This window comes from Euprymna scolopes, chromosome 20, assembly GCF_053919585.1.
Source record: "Euprymna scolopes isolate OS-2025 chromosome 20, ASM5391958v1, whole genome shotgun sequence".
In the NCBI taxonomy this organism is placed as follows: domain Eukaryota; kingdom Metazoa; phylum Mollusca; class Cephalopoda; order Sepiida; family Sepiolidae; genus Euprymna; species Euprymna scolopes.
Genome location: NC_136501.1, coordinates 108493491 through 108510931, shown reverse-complemented (window position 1 = coordinate 108510931; position 17441 = coordinate 108493491). Strand labels below are relative to the sequence as shown.

Genomic DNA, 17441 nt, shown 5'->3' with positions numbered 1-17441 from the left:
TTGAAAGATGGACTCTCAGATAAAGGGTCGTTGGCCATTGCTATTGGTGGTAGAGAGGGTTTCTTGTAATTATTGAATGAAACTAGTTTAGTCTTGGCAGCATTGGACGCGACCAACCACTTTTGTCCCCATTCCACTACAGATTGGAGGTCTTCCTCTAGTGTTTCTGCCATTTCTTTAGAAATGTGTTCATTCGTCTTCCTGTCGTGTCTGCCATAGAGTGTAGTGTCATCAGCATATATACCCATCTCAGAGGCAATGTTGTCGGGGAGGTCATTTATGAATATCAGGAACAATAGAGGTCCAAGGATAGAACCCTGGGGCACTCCCGGATTTATGTCCTATTGTTTAGATGTGCGACCGTCGAGGACTACCTGGATTTTTCTCTTATCTAAGAAGGATTTAATTATGTTAAGTATTCTACCAGTGATACCGTAAGATCTAATCTTCCTGAGGAGACTCTCATGCCATACCCTGTCAAAAGCCTTAGATATATCTAGAGCTACCGCTCTGCCTTCCCCCGCTTTGTCCAGTGATTGGTATATACGTTCAGAGATCACGGTGAGGATGTCTGCTGTGGAACGGGCTTGTCTAAATCCATATTGTTTGTCAGTCAGTAGTTTAGCATCTGTAAGATGATGGACTAGAGCATGGTTAATTATGGTCTCAAATATTTTTGCAAAAAGTGGGAGGAGGCTAATGGGGCGATAATTTGATGGGTCTGTCCTTTCGCCAGAATTCTTGAATACTGGTACAACAGAAGCAGTTTTCCAACAGCCCGGAAAGCAAGCTTCATTAAGACATTTGTTGTAGAGTTTGGAGAGAACTGGAGCTACTTCGGCTGAGCACTTTTTTAATAGCACAGCTGGGATAAGATCGGGTCCACATGCTTTTGAGGTGTCAAGGTTTTTTATGATAGCATGCACCTGAGCAGGGGTGGTTTTCAGATCGTCTAGTGTGGCGTCTGTCCGCATAGGAAAGTCAGGTAGGGGGTGGTTGGAAGGGTCCAGTGTGGAGTTTGAGGCAAACCGACTGGCAAGCATGTTAGCCTTGTCGGTTGCTGAGGAGACAACCTCGTGATTGTTGGTTAGTGGGGGAATTGTTGATTGCCCATTATTTACTACACTGTTGTAGATTTTCCAGAAGTCTCGAGTTCCTAGTTTTTGTGCTTCGATGCGCTTTTTAGTGGTTTCCGTAAATTCTCTCTTAGCTGTCGCTATTTCTTTCTTAACGTTATTTCTAGCTTCTATATACTTCTATCCGTAACACTTTTGTGCTTGGCCTTCTTTGTTAAGATCAAAGGTCTGTTCTTAATAAATGCTGTTCTTAGCTTTTTAAGTTTTTCTTGGCCTTATGGCCAAGATAAAAGTGTAGTATCTGTTCCGGCAGATGCTGCACTTGAGATGGTTTGTAGCAGTCAGTGGAGGGGAAACCCTCTATACTGGGACAATTATTATTTTTGGTAACCAGAGTGACCCCTTTTAGGGGAGCTGGTTTTTACCTCACATTAAAAACGGCCTTGTGCCTAATTTGCTCAGTGGGGGAGCAAATAAACACCATCTGTTCCGGCAGATACTGCACTTAAGATAATTTGTACCAGTCAATGGAGGGGAAACCCTCTATACTGGGACAATTATTATTTTTGGTAACCAGAGTGACCCCTTTTAGGGGAGCTGGTTTTTACCTCACATTAAAAACGGCCTTGTGCCTAATTTGCTCAGTGGGGGAGCAAATAAATACCATCTGTTCCGGCAGATACTGCAAGCTATGACTAGCTATGACTAGCAAAGACCAGATGTGGGGGCAACCCCACATGCCTGACCATTAACCAGCTCCTATTTCCCACCTCTCGGGAGCTTGTCCCCTTTTTCCCTTCCCCCTCCCTTCACTCCTCACATTAAAAATCGGCCTTGTGCCTAATTTGCTCGGTGGGGGAGCAAATAAATACCATCTGTTCCGGCAGATGCTGCAGGCTATGACTGGCTATGACTAGCAGGGACCAGATGTGGGGGCGGCCCCACATGCCTGACCATTAACCAGCTCCCATTTCCCACCTCTCGGGAGCTGGTCCCCTTTTTCCCTTCCCCCTCCCTTCACTCCTCACATTAAAAATCGGCCTTGTGCCTAATTTGCTCGGTGGGGGAGCAAATAAATACCATCTGTTCCGGCAGATACTGCAAGCAAAGACCATATGTGGGGGAAACTCCACATATAAGACCTTGGTCAATGTAGGGGCAACCCTTCATACCAATTGTCACTATCCAACTCCCCTACTCCCCGGGGAGTTGGTCCCCATTTCCCCTTCACTCCTCACATTAAAAATCGGCCTTGTGCCTAATTTGCTCGGCGGGGGAGCAAATAAATACCATCTGTTCCGGCAGATACTGCAAGCTTTGACTAGCAAAGACCAGCTATGACTAGCAAAGACCAGATGTGGGGGCAACCCCACATGCCTGACCTTTACCCAGCTCCCATTTCCCACCTCTCGGGAGCTGGTCCCCTTTTCCCCTTCCCCCTCCCTTAACTCCTCACATTAAAAATCGGCCTTGTGCCTAATTTGCTCGGTGGGGGAGCAAATAAATACCATCTGTTCCGGCAGATGCTGCAAGCGGGGACCAGGTGTGGCAGCAACCCCACATACCTGACCTTTAACCAGCTCCCATTTCCCACCTCTCGGGAGCTGGTCCCCCTTTTCCTTTCCCCTCCCCTTCACTCCTCACATTGGGGATTGGCCTTGCACCTAATTTGCTCGGTGGGGGAGCAAATAAATACCATCTGTTCCGGCAGATACTGCAAGCAAAGCCCATATGTGGGAGAAGACCTTTGTCAATGTAGGGAAAACCCTTCATACCAATTGTCACTATCCAGCTTCCTACTCCCCGAGGAGTTTGTCCCAATTTCCCCTTCACTCCTCACATTAAAAATCGGCCTTGTCCCTAATTGGTTGGTGGGGGAGCAAATAAATGCCCTTTTCTTGGCCTTTTGGCCAAGATCAAAGTGTAGTATCTGTTCCGGCAGATACTGCAAGCTATGACTAGCTATGACTAGCAAAGACCAGATGTGGGGGCAACCCCACATGCCTGACCTTTAACCAGCTCCCATTTCCCACCTCTCGGGAGCTGGTCCCCTTTTCCCCTTCCCCCTCCCTTCACTCCTCACATTAAAAATCGGCCTTGTGCCTAATTTGCTCGGTGGGGGAGCAAATAAATACCATCTGTTCCGGCAGATACTTAAAACAAAGCCCATATGTAGGGGCAGCCCCACATATAAGACCTTGGTCAATGTAGGGGCAACCGTTTATACCAATTGTCACTATCCAGTTCCCCTACTCCCCAGGGAGTTTGTCTCTAATTCCCCTTTACTCCTCACATAATAAAACGGCCGTGTGCCTTATTTGCTCGGGGGCCAAGATAAAATGTAGTATCTGTTCCGGCAGATACTGCAATCAAAGCCCATATATGGGGGCTGACCCACAATAAGACCTTTTGTCAATGTAGGGACGACCCTTCATATCAACTGTCACTATCCAGCTCCCTACTCCCCGGGGAGTTTGCCTCCATTTCCCCTTCACTACTCACATTAAAAATCTAATTTGCTCGGTTGGAGAGCAAATAAATACCCTTTTCTTGTCATTTTGGCCAAGATCAAAGTGTAGTATTTGCTCTTACTACATGCTCTTCTTATTGTGATATAAAGTGGGGGATCACCTTTCTGTATTAATTTAATGCAAAATGATCAAACACTTTACAACTAGTCAGTCTCAAAGCCATTCAAGTCATTCTACAGCTTATGTAAGTTGTTTTTGGAGGATTCCAGTTTATTTTTAAGCATTCAAGTGTTACATAAGGTTATTCAATTCATCCTTAATTTCATTAAAGTCACTCTAAGTTATTTACTTTTTATTTATTTAAGTCATTTCAACCCATTTTTAGTTCATTTTAGTTTATCTTTAAAAATTCCATGTCCTACATTTACGCATTCATTCACTACACGACAACACGTGACTAATTGCTATCGGCCTTGTTATTTTCTTACAGTTAACATCACCCAAACATAAATGTGAGGATAATATATCAGAACTGCAATTTGCAATCGAAAAATCCTAATATTTTGGGATACCGGATTTGGAAACATGCAAGCTTATTTTCAGGTGAAAAAATAAACGATTGTTTAATTTTTGTTAAATTTTCTTTTCCGTTGCTGTTTTTATTGGATATAATGAATATTTACTGTTTTTTAAACTACAAGACGACAGGTAGAACTGCAAAAAAAACTTACAGTCATTGAATAGTGGTGTGCCATACTTATAGGTAAATGTGCACTGAACAGATACCGTAATACTTAAAGATAATTTTTTTATATATCTCTTTTAAATGAAATTATTAGTTGAAAGTACGGAATAGTTACAAAAACACTCTCTCACTGTAAAGAATATATAATAAATAGAAAAGAAAAATCAAGTGTAACTTTTTTTCATTTATACATGATCAATTGGCTCAAATATTTAATTTGTATATGAATAATAAGGTTAGTAAAACTAACTAAGGCAATGCGGAAATGAAAGATGTAAAAAAAAAAAACAGAAAGTATTAACAAGTGTTTATCTGGGTATTTTAAACGCGAAAAAAAAACAATAAGGACGCTGAAAACGTACACAGTAAAACTAACTTTTATTGCCGCGTGGATTATTTATTTATGCTGTTATGGGTTTATGTTTATGTAAGCATGCACAACCGGAAGTCGTAAACCGGATGTTGGGTTACAACGATCAGTAAAGTTGATTAGAGTTTTATAATTATATATATATATATATATATATATATATATATATATATATATATATAGTCATACACATACAGTACTGTTTCGCTGTTTCACAGCTCATCAGTGCGGCTAGACAGGCAACTACCTCAAGCCAGGATTGAAACCGTCTGTACGACTGGTTGACTATTATAGAAAACTGATCACATATAATGATAGAAGATGTATCGAGACACAGGAATGGGTATGTTTGATCTGGCATAATGATGATTCATAAAAAATTGTGGGGTCTGCGTACGCGCCTGGTCCACAAAGTATGGAAATAAAAAGATTAAAAATTTAAAAAAAAACGTTTACAAGTGTTTTTGATATAGATGTACATAATAATACTTTGATAAGTATGTTTTAACTTAAATAGGGATGTCATTATAAAATTGTGGGGTCTCCATAGAATGGAAATAGGCACAGACTTTAATAAACACTTTTCATATCTATCTGTGTAAGTATACTTTGATAATTATGTTTCAGTTTTAAGAGATATGGTATAATAAAATTATGGGGTGTTCGTTCGCGCCTGACCTCCAAAGAATGGAAATCTGTCACAAAATTTAACAAGGTTTGTTAATGTAGATCCATAGAATATTGTGATAAGTGTTTCAGTGTGAACAGATATGGTATAATGCATTATGGAGTTTATCTATTTTATTTTTACTTTCATCATATTTTACTTTGGTTTTGATACCCCCAAATTCGAAGCAATCTCTTTACGCCCCTCCCTTTTCATAACCTACTATACTTTCATAAATGAGAGTCCATTTTCTGTAGGCTGTTTTTGAACCCAGTCAACGACGGGTACTTTTATTAGTATATATATATATATATATATATATATATATATATATATATATATATATATATATATATATATTTCATAGTTTTTTTCCAGTTCCCCCCGCCTTTTCTCATAATTATTTTTTTTCTATACATGAAACCATTCTAAACGCTAATTATTTTAAATATTTATATTTTACCATCAAATAACCATACCCTATACCTAATAGGTTAAATTTTTAACTAAAGATATTTATTTCTTATTTTTTTATTCATCTTTAATTGTAATATAGTTATCTTACCATTAGTATACTTGTCATAATCGTTTAACGTAGGTTTTAATGGTCACCTCATCGAGCCTAATTTATTTAATTTATTTTATTTTTATACTTTAATCGCCTATTGTACACGTAATCTTTGTAACGTTAGAATTTACAAAAGTAATATAATATTATACGGATACTAATTTATTTTATACGTAATTTTTTTTTTAATCTGGGGTTCCTATTCTACACAACTTACCTACTGAACTAGGAATTTACTTACTTGAAACTCATTACGCACTATGAATATAAAATAAAATAATTAATAAACGATCACATTTTAATACTTTCTTTTAGATCCTGTCTCCCCCTTTACACTTAAATACGATGTAGTACTAGTTATAAATTGGAAATGGTTGAGTTGAAACAGCAAGAGATGTCTTTGACGAAGCGAGTTTTCGCCGAAACATATATGCCTATATGTAGCCATTTGGTTGGATACTAAATTAACTTATATATATATATATATATATATATATATATATATATATATATATATATATATATATATATATCATCCACACCAGATTATTTTTTTTAGATCTTTGAAAACTGGATACATTTTACTCTGAGATGTCGATATTTTTAGGTTACGCCATGCTCTATAAGAATAATGAAAACCTGTATAAGGAAAATGGCTGAAACTCTACTGGAAAATCTCCAGTCTTTATTTGCATTGGGCTGTAACTGGTGAGTAAATTAAATGTGCCAAGACATTTTTTTTAATAATTACAAGAAAAATTCTCAACCACTCATTGCTAATGATATTCTTTGGCCTGACGAAGCGATTCCCTTACCGGGTTTTCGCCGAAACATTTATGCCTATATGTAGCCATTTGGTTGGATACTAAATTAACTTATATATATATATATATATTCCCCTCCCCCCCCCACAACCTTCGCATCTGATAGTTGTTAAGTCTTTTAATATTTATTAATTTCCTTTAATTATTTTAATTATCTTAAATTTCTCCATTCACTATTATTCTCTCATAATTAAAATATTAATATTTTTAAAAAAAAATTTAAAATTCTTTTAAAGTTCTTATTTTTTATTTATTTATTAAATTTACTTTATTCATCTTTATCCTTATTTTATTTAATTAATTTAATTAATTTAAATAATTTTAAAATTTTTATAAATCATATTAATATATTCATGCCTTTCTCATTATTTATTACCGTTAATTGTCCTACTTTTATTTATTGATATGGCTTTAACAGGACCTTTATATTTTTTAGAGAGTTTTCCATCGCACCCCCTTCCCCGCTATGCACGCACACACACACACACACACACACACATTCTTCCTTTCTTTCTTCTATAATCATAATCTATAAACGTCGGTTTTAAAACGATATTTTTTTTTAATATGAAATTCTGAGTCTTAAACGCTCGTCTAGCGTTTCTTCTATGTTCGTTCATTTTGCATTAGTTTCAGATTTTTCTTTGTCGCCGAAGAGATTATACCGATTTTCCACAGTATATTATTACTGTTTTCGGTGTATCGAAACCAATGGTACGACCTTGAAATATGTATATATAGTGTCATAATAAATATTGTATCTTCAGCTCTCACATCTACGATCGAGCACTTTATTTATTTTTTTCATCACCCCTGGACACGCTATATATATATATATATATATATATATATATATATATATATATATATCATCCACACCAGATTATTTTTTTTAGATTTTTGAAAACTGGATACATTTTACTCTGAGATGTCGATATTTTAAGGTTACACCATGCTCTATAAGAATAATGAAAACATGTATAAGGAAAATGGCTGAAACTCTACTGGAAAATCTCCAGTCTTTATTTGCATTGGCTGTAACTGGTGAGTAAATTAAATGTGCCAAGACATTTTTTTTTAATAATTATAAGAACAATTCTCAACCACTGATTGCTAATGATATTCTTTCTGAAAGTACTTTTCTCAAGCTCCTATGCTAAACATTACAATACCAAAATATTTGGAACAAATACATTGAGGTAATTAGCAAGGCTTCTCCGAGGAACGGGGCTCTCTCTACCGTGCTAAAAGTCTACTTCCATCTGCACGCTCTTTTATCACTACAAAAGTACCTTTCGCTCATACATGGAGTATTGTTTTCACATAATAGTCTGGTGCATCTGCCACTGGTCTCTTGTTCCTATACATGATTAAATAAAGAGACTAATACTTAATAGGTCTCGCACAATCCACTAATCTCAAACTTCTGTCCCATCGCCGAAACGGGTGTATTCTTTTGCTTGTTTTACAAGTATTTCAATGGAAAGTGCAATGACAAACTCAAAACACCAGTTCCCCTATACTAGTACGATGGGAAAACCTGACAAGTACCCAAATTCCACCCTTGCACTGTAGAAATCGCTAGATGCCATAAAACATTTACTAAAATAGTTTTTTTTCCCCCATCGGACTTGCAAGCCCCTGATTTCCTGACTGTACTGACAGGCGGAAATTTAAGAACAATGTAAACAAACATCTCTCTCCTAAATACGATTTGGTATTTTATGGTTTACTGCTAAACACAGTGTAACTTTTACGTAAAATGCAACTATTTAAGAGTAAATTGGCAATAAGACTATGTAGGGAGTTTAGCAGTAAGATGTCTGTTTATATTGCACTTCAACTCGTACATGTAAGTACAGTGATGCGAGCAGAGATTTAGATCGCAATTTCAAAGTCTAGCGATTCGGGGCTATGAACTATATCGGTAAAATGCTTTACGGTATCTATTGATATGTATAGTGAAAGCGTGGGACATAGTTACCTGTTTGATTATTTGGGGGTTGTTTACGTCGAGCGGGTTCAAGTTGTTCTTGGGAGCACTTACAATCACAATATTTGTGAAATCGGACCATACTGTTGATTTTATATGTTGAACATTTCTGCTTGTGTGGTAATTAAACTTGTCAAATCCATTTGTAATGTTAGGCTGTATAATGTGGTTAATTTGATCTACATCGACTGGTTCCTCTTTCTTCAGATTATTTCTATTATTGATTAGCGATGCATATCAAAGACATTCAGATACAAGACCTATCTAAGAATACTGTTAGATACAGGAAATACATTTTTATGAAATGTCATAAAAAATCGACTTTGCCGTTTCTGAGTCTATAGGAAACGATTGTAAACAAACATAAACACACACATATATTTTATAAAGTAGAGTTACGCGCATGTTTATGCATAAATATACATGCGTGTGTGCGTGTGTGCGCGCGCGTGTGTGTTTGTTTTGATGGGAAATTAAATTGACATTGTTTAAGTTTCCAGTGGTGTTCAAAGCGGAAACAAATTTGCGGCGAGACCACTCCTGTGTGTCTCGATCTATACTGCAACAGCAAAAACCTCTCACATAGGTTTTCTGTCCTTTCCTTGCATTTGATGCTGTCACGTTGTTCCATATATTTGTGCCACTCTCAGACAAGGTGGAGCACACGAAGCCTGACATGTTAAAGTGGGAAAGCGCTCTCTCGCGTCAGATAAAAGAAACCTCTCCAGATAAAGCCGTTTGCATTTCAAATTCGTACAATTTCTATTCTTGAAACGATCTTTTGTTCTTTCGCTTTGCTCCAATGTTGCTTTCATATTTTCTTTCATGTCGTGTGAATTTAGGTGACATATACTATTTCGGAATCAAATGTGTCTCTATTATTTCAATTATATAAATAGTGAAAACGTGTTCTGTTCGGAGAAGCCCCCAAAAACTCATTCTCTAACGGGTACGTTATGTAATAGCTCCTATTTTTTTTTATTCCGCATGAATTACAGGTTATTGAAACTTGCATTGTTATGATGATTAAAATAATGCATTCACTCCCTAAGAATTCAATATTTCTGTCGCAGATATTGCCGGTGTGATACTCCAAGTAATTACTCCTGTCATCGAACATTCGCTTAAGGAGAGATGTTCTCTGTAGTAGGCATTCAAGTTCTCTCCTAGAAGTACGTTTTTTAAAAGAGTAAATTAGGTAGTCGTATGAAAATATATATCACCGACGCATATCTTTACGCCCGTGGGTTATTTTCTTATTTCTAGCGTGGCTTTTCTGTTATCGCTTCTTTAATAAATTTCTTTCTAGTTTTACTTTGTAACTTTAGTAGATACGCGAAAGCGTTGTAATTGAAAGGATTACAAAAAGTAATGGATTTGAAAACGAAATAACTATAGAATAACAAAGCAAAGCTCGTATCTATGTGTACACGAGCAGCGATGACACCTGACACACGCCCTGCAGATGAAGCCCGTCTATAAAAACCAAGGAGGTAAAAAAAAATGGCCGCGTCCCTAGTTTGTATTTCAGATTTTTATCGTTCATCTGAGGTTGATTTACGACCAGGCATAGCGAGAGTCCCCTCACCACGTTCCTAGGTGTGAGCATTGATGCATGAATTCAGGATAACTGCCACGTGATTTGCTTTTTTTTTCAAAAGAGCTCGCCCATTTTTTTCTTCTGTTTGTTAAAACTATCAAGGTAGAGGTGGAAGCCATTATTTCTCTTGTTTTTGCATGGCATTATGCGCATGCGTTAAACCAGTTTCGTCTTTATTTGATTCGAGTCAGGAAAAGAATACATAATGGCTGTTGTTGCAGAATGCCCTCGTTTTTGTCTACTTATTTTATAATCTACAGCAGAATTTGTCTTTCTAATTCTTTTTCTCCTGACGCTAAAGTCATTCATAAAAATCAAAACTGTGTTATTATCAATTCATGTTGGATATTTTCCTTGAAAATACGTCGATGTTTTTTTTTTTTTTTTGTTCAAATGTTTAATTTGACGTTTAAGGACACATAACATGCCTGCACCTTTGGTTTTTAGCATCAATGCATTCAATATAAATTCAGAAGTTGACAGAAACGCTCGCACAACACACACAAACAAAAATACACACAAACACACATTATTTTGGTAACAAGTCGTTATCAAAACACTTTTGATTATATATGATAGAGTTTCCTTTCTTTATTTCTTCTGTTGATTTTCTCAATCTGCCGAGCATTTTGTTTCGTTTCAATTGATAAGGTGTATATTACTTTTCCGAATTATATTTTGTCAGCCATTTTCCTCTAACGCTTTCGATCATTGATAGTCACCAGGATCAATGTTGTTGTTGTTAGCAACCTATTACACGACTTACCAATTGAAACGAGGAAAAATTCTCGGAAGACCTAAAAAAATCAATAGAAAAATAAAGAGGAAATAAACCCCCGTTGAATTTAATTATACATGCTTTAATATATATATATATATATATATATATATATATATATATATATATATATATATATATATATATATATAATAGGACAACAAGAATATCAAATAACGTCACAAAACTATACATTGGTAGATAAAGAATGGATCATTTATTGCATAATGGAATACAAGCGAAATTTGGGGGATAGAAGGGACTCTTTATGCCAGGGCATTTCGAAGCCTAATGCCTTTAATCAGAAGAGTAGAGAATGTGCTAGGAAGCATGGGGAAGATGTGGTGTCTAACGTTGGGTTCATTAGGGACGAAAAAGATTAAGGGGAATTATAGAAAATGGGGAAAGATTTAGTGAATTCTAAATAAATAAGGAGAAGCTTGCTATATATAGTATTGTATATAAAATAGTATATGGTATTTTTACCTCATGATCGTTCTGATCCTCATCTGGCATCAATTGAAATGGATGGCTCTCGTCTTAGGGAGGCTCTATGTTTTGATAAGCTTCTAGGATTGACCTTTACTCCTGGTCTGAAATGGAGCACGTACAACAAGTCTGGCCTGGAAAAATAGTGGGATCCTTCTACCGCTCCAGAAAATATATCGCTGCTGATGCAATTCTCTATCTATATAAAAGCCAAGTACGTCAAAGGATGGAGCACTACTGCAACATCTGGGCAGCAGCTACTAAAAGCAGCCTGTCCTGCCTTGACCGAGTACAAAACAGACTTAATGACTTAGCAGGGGACGCCCTTTTCTGCAACCTCTCCCCCAGAGAAAGGCCGTTGCGAGCCTGTCTTTGTTTTTTCGTTTTTTCCATGGCAAATGCTCGTCTGTGCTCCAATCTGTGGTCCCCGCTCGCCAATATTTCGCGAAAAACACCCGTCTAGCTGAAACCACTGCCAATAATTTTCCCCACTCTTTATCTGTGCCTAAATGAAAACGTAGATTCCATGAACAACGTTTCTTTCTTAGAAGTGCACGCCTGTGGAAGTCCCTTCCGTTTGCCTGTTTCCCTTGACTAAAACTTTGATATTTTCAAGTCCAACATAAACAAATTCCTGATAAACCATCCCCTTAAGTAAGATCCTTAATCAAATCTCCATTACTAACGATTACTACGATATTGTCCCATTGATTACAGTAAACGATATAACCCTTATCCCCAAGTGACTTCTGCGCCTTGATAAGGGGTGACTACAATGTAATATATATATATATATACATATATATATATATATATATACATATATATACATATATATACATATATATATATATATATATATATATATATATATATATATATATATATATATATATATATATACTAGAAAAAGTACCCGTCGTTGACTGGGTTCAAAGACAGCCTACAGAAAATGGACTCTGATTTATGAAAGTATGATTGGTTATGAAAAGGAAGGGTTGTAAAGAGATAGTTTTCAATATGGGGGTATCAAAACCAAAGCAAAATATGATGAAAGTAAAAATAAAATAAATAAACTCCATGATTTATTATATCATACCTGTTCACACTTAAACATTTATCCCAATATTCTGTGGATCTATATTAAAAAACCTTGTTAAACTTTGTGACATATTTCCATTCTATGGAGGTTAGGTGCGAACGAACACCCCATAAGTTTATTATACCATATTTCTTCAAACTGAAACATTATTATCATAGTATACTTACGCAGATAGATATGAAAAGTCTTTATTTAAGCGTGTGCATATGCCCGTTCTATGGAGGCCAGGCGCGAACGCAGACGCCACAATTTTATTATACCATCCCTATTTAAGTTAAAACATACTTATCAAAGTATTCGTATGCACATCTATATCAAAAACGCTTGTAAACGTCTTTTTTTTAATTTTTAAATGTTTTATTTTCATACTTTGTGGACCAGGCGCGAACGCACACCCCACAATTTCAATGAACCACCGTTCTGCCAGATTAAGCATACCCATTCCACTGTCTCGATGCATCTTTTATCATTATCTGTAATCAGTTTTATAAAATATGCAACCATATAGGAGCATAGTCGTGACCAGACACACGCAGACACATTCAGCTTTATATATATATATATATATATATATATATATATATATATATATATATTTATATATACAATCTTTCATTTCTCTTATGAATTAATGTATTAATATCGTACACATCTAAATAGATTGTAATGATTGATATGAAAAATTGTATGCATGTATGTATGTATGCACACACACACATATATACATACATACACATGTATATATACATATATATATATGTATGCATATATATATATATATATATATATATATATACAGGGATGATCATATTTATTGGCACGGTAAAATAAAAGTTAAATTTTGTCTAATAAATTCTAAAAAAGGGATTAAATTAAAGAAAATAAGAAAATATATTATGTATTTTAACTGGCCTTTCCGATGCAGCAATCGGATTTTAGAAAAAATAAATAACAAAGGAACAACAAACATAATTGCAAAAACCCTTGTTCAAAATTATTGGCACGATTTATTTAATAATCAATTGTATAGCCTTTGGCCTTGATTACCTTCCTCAGTCGCTTTTCATAGTTTACAACCAAGTTGTTGCACTCTTCAGTAGTCATTTTAGCCCACTCTTCCTGACAATAATCCTCCAATTGAATAAGATTCTTAGGCTTTCTTTGCATTACCCTCAATTTTAATTTTCTCCATAAATTTTCAATTGGATTAAGGTCTGGGCTTTGTGATGGCCACTCCAAAACATTAATATGATTGTCCTCAAGCCATTTCTTAGTTAGTTTAGCCGAATGCTTTGGGTCATTATTTTGCATGAACTACCAACGGCGACCAAGTGAGAACTCTTTAGCAGAGTCTTTCAGGTTTTCATCCAATATTTTAACATAATCTTCCTTTTTTATGCTACCTGTGACCTTAACAAGTCGTCCTGGTCCAGAGGCAGCAAAGGATCCCCAAAACATCAAACTGCCTCCACCGTGCTTCACTGTGGGTATGGTGTTCTTAGGCAGGAAAGCTTCGCCAGATTTTCTGTAAATATAAGACACTTTATTATGGCCAAATAACTCTATTTTCGTTTCGTCAGTCCATAGAACACGTTTCCAGAATGCAACATCTTTATCAATATGACGTTTTGCAAAGGCTAGCCTTGCTTTCAGGTGCATAGGCTTCAATAAGGGAGTCTTTCTCGGACGACATGCTTTTAAACCAGCTCTGTTCAAAACTCTACCAACTGTATGTCGAGATACATTCACTCCAGAGGTGCTCTGTTCATCAACAATCTCCCCAACAGAGATCCTTGGGTTTTGTTTTACTTGTCGAACAATTTTCCGTTCATCTCTTGGGGAAAGAATCCTTTTTCTCCCTCTACCCTCTAAACTCATAACGTGGCCTTGCGATTTGAACTTGTTTATTATGGCTCTAACAGTGGATTTGGGAAGGTTTAGCTTCTTTGAAATCTTATCATAGCCCTCCCCATTGGTATGGCATGCTACAACAAGCTTCCTGACGTCTTCGCTGTGTTTCTTAGTTTTAACCATGGCGATTGAAAATTATAATTTAGTCACTTATAATAGTTTAAATAAATCGCTATATTAAAATTATCTGAAAAAAATTATTCACTGAATTAGCGTTAAACAAGCATAATATGGCTATAAAAAAGTTCAGAAAGCACGTAAACCGGAAATTGATTGATATTATACTGATACTAAAAGAAAAACAAAGCCGTGCCAATAATTTTGAACAAGGGTTTTTTGCAATTATGTTTGTTGTTCCTTTGTTATTTATTTTTTCTAAAATCCGATTGCTGCATCGGAGAGGCCAGTTAAAAATACATAATATACTTTGTTATTTTCTTTAATTTAATCCCTTTTTTAGAATTTATTAGACAAAATTTAACTTTTATTTTACCGTGCCAATAAATATGATCATCACTGTATATGTATATGTATATATATGTATATATATATATATATATATATATATATATATATATATATATATATATATATATATATCCATACACGCAAGTATGGGCACATGCATACAAGTACGCATACACATACAAGCATACGTATAGAAATATATATACTTATGCAAAAATCCAAAAAAATAATAATAATAGGAACGGAGTGCGATACTAATAATAGAATGATAAACATAAAAATAACGGTAAAAATCAAAGTAAAGGAAATTCGGTAGATGTATGCATATACATATATACACACACACATATATATATATATATATATATATATATATATGCATACATACATATGATGATTTCAACGTCTTGTCAAACGAGTGCCACTCCCTCAGACATTTAAAATCCATGAGCCCAAATGTCTGAGGGAGTATCTATACAAATATGATGTTACAGAGTCTTAGCTTTGTACGACAGCTAAGCCTTTCTCTTGGTTCAAAATGTTGAGATCCAGCAACAAGCAAGAGCAAGATAGCCAGCAACAAATTAAACTGCAGACCAGCTTAATGCGGGTACTAGTCTTCCGCTTTATGGTTTTTTAAATCAGAAATTTGCTTCTCCTAGAAAGGTTGCCTTCACCACGGCTTACGGGAGCCCTCTCTGCCCTAATAAACATACACACACACACACACACACACACACACACACACACACAAATATACTCGGTGCTAATTGGCCGTTGACCCAGAAAAAGAGTTCATTCGCCCCTTGGAAGGTCTTGTTTTTAATCCTTCAGGGAAACTAGCCGCCCTCCTCACCAAACAAGTCTGGTGGGGGAACCAGTTTAGTCGCCGGTGACCCGACCATGAGGCAGGTAGTACTGGGGTACATGGTACCAGTAGCATATGACATGACCTGACATATACACACATATATACACATACATACACATACATGCACATACAAATACATGAATATATATACAAATAGAGATGGCATATATATATATATATATATATATATATATATATATATATATATATATATATATATAAGTAAGTATAATAAACTAGGCGAGTTTAGTGCCATATGCAATACATATACATATATTGTACACAGAAGCCGACGCAGACAAATACATATATGTGCATATAAACACACATACACACACATATAAATATACATACATACACACAAGTATACACATATATTCGCCAACATATACCTACACACACATCTCTCTCCCTCTCTCTCTCTCTCTCTCTCTCTCTCTCTCTCTCTCCCTCTCCCTCTGGTCCTGGATATGACCTTAAATTATATCCGATGGTGATGCCCCAGCTTGCGGGCTCTGGGAAGTGTGGAGCCACCCTTTAATTGTCAGTGCTCCCAGGTACACTCTAACCCGGAGTGGCAGTACTTGTTAGGGCCCCAACTATGGGTTAAATAGAAACAGACTTGCAAAAAACAAATATATTCTATTAAAAAAAAATCTTTCAAAATCACCGGATTCAGTATTAAATAACCTGAAAAGGGTTGATATGCCGAAAAAACAAAACAACCAACCAGCCTCTCTCCCTCTCTCTCAATATATAAATATATATATATATATATATATATATGTGTGTGTGTATATATATATATATATATATATATATAGAGAGAGAGAGAGTGTGTGTGTGTGGTAGAGGGAGGGAGAGATATATGCGTGTGTGTAGGTGTATGTGAGCGAATATATGAATGCATATATAAGTATATATTTATATAATGAAAACAAAGAAATTAATATTAAAAAAATAAAATATTAAACCATAAATAAAATATAATTAAAATTGGAATGCCAGATATAATTACAATATTAAGTAAAAACTAGATGAATATTGGTAGTTTCATTTTAATTGGACATCGGATAGGGTCGAAAATATAAAGATGACAATTTCAAACTTTATTGATTATGTAAATTCGTTTTTGTGTCGAAATAAAGCCAAATACAATCGAAATTAACCATCAGCAATTTTAAACGTATATAAATAATTAAATATGAAGTATTTATATTAGATATTATCGTGGGAGCGCCTGGCTATATTTGTTCGTAAAATTCGCTTCAATATGATATTTTAGTTCGCCAAGACAGACATAAAGCCTTTTATATATTAAATATTAGTATATTAATTTATTTATTGCGGACTATTATTCTCATGTTTATTAGTTGTTGTTTTACGACGTTTCGGCCAACTATTCTTCTGGGCTTTGTCAGGTGGTAACCGCGACGGATAGGAACTTCGAATCTTCTGACTGTGTTCTCAGCAATCACTGCCATCCATAGTTGTCGTCTCACCACGTT

At 35.6% G+C, this 17441-nt stretch overlaps 1 pseudogene; it reads left to right on the top strand.

Moving 5' to 3' along the window:
* Window positions 1-2966: 2966 nt before the first annotated feature.
* On the top strand, window positions 2967-3130 carry LOC145241776 (U2 spliceosomal RNA; annotated as a pseudogene).
* The last annotated feature ends 14311 nt before the right edge of the window (window positions 3131-17441 follow it).